At 38.2% G+C, this 1,019-nt stretch overlaps 1 pseudogene; it reads left to right on the top strand.

The window, feature by feature from the left end:
- The first annotated feature begins 104 nt into the window (after positions 1–104).
- Positions 105–1,019, top strand: part of LOC101998992 — a 2,916-nt pseudogene continuing 2,001 nt past the window's right edge.

The raw sequence follows: 1,019 nt of genomic DNA, 5'->3' as shown, positions 1-1,019 counted from the left end.
AACAGAACCAACATATATGGGCTATCCATGCATGCGTCAGCATTGCCAGGGCATAAATTTCATTTTCTCATTTTATGTTTTTAAGGTGAATACACTTTCCACTTATGTCCTCATTAAAGATTGTTCTTTAATTTCCAAACTGAACTTGGAGTCCTAGCCAATATGTTTCTCCACTTTTTTCTACACTTTCATAATTCTATGTCACAGACCTAAGCCCGTGGACATGATCTCCTGTCAACTAACCTTCATTCACATAGTGCTGATCCTCACTGGAATGGATATTTGGATTTGGGACATATCAGAGTCACTGAATATTGAGAATGACTTCAAATGTAAGACAACTTATTACATAAACAGAGTGATGAGAGGCCTCTCCATCTGCATCACCTGCCTCCTGAGTGTGTTCCAGGCTGTCACTATCAGTCCCAGTACCTCCTTTTTGGCAAAATTTAAATATAAACTAAAAAAATACATGATTCGTGCTTTTTTATTTATTTGGTCTTTGAACTTGTCATTCAGTAGCAACTGAATCTCTTATGCTGGTGCTTTTACCAATGTGAGTGTGACTGATGAGATAAAGGTCATTAAATTTGTTCCCTCTTCCCCATGAACTACATCATCAGGGCACTGATTTTAACAGTGACAACCTCCGTGGATATATCTTGTAGGAGTTATGCTGGTCACAAGTGCATACATGGTGACTATTTTGTTCAGACATCAGATACAACACAAGCATCTTCACAGCCTCATCCACCCAAGTGCATCTCCTGAGAAAAGCGCCACCCAGACCATCTTGCTGCTGGTGGCTTTCTTTGTGGTCATGTACTGGGTGAACTTCATCATCTCATCCACTGCAGTCCTGTTATGGATGTACAATCCAGTCATCCATAACATAAATTTGTGATGACTATCTATCCCACAATTACTCCTTTGATACAAATCAATTCTAATTAAAGAATAATCAATATTCTGAAAACATGTAGTCTGTTTGCTACCAGATTTTTTAAAAGGATAATTTT

Source organism: Microtus ochrogaster, linkage group LG3, assembly GCF_000317375.1.
Source record: "Microtus ochrogaster isolate Prairie Vole_2 linkage group LG3, MicOch1.0, whole genome shotgun sequence".
NCBI lineage: Eukaryota > Metazoa > Chordata > Mammalia > Rodentia > Cricetidae > Microtus > Microtus ochrogaster.
The sequence above is the reverse complement of the archived record's forward strand: the minus strand, read 5'-3'. Positions and strand labels throughout refer to the sequence as shown.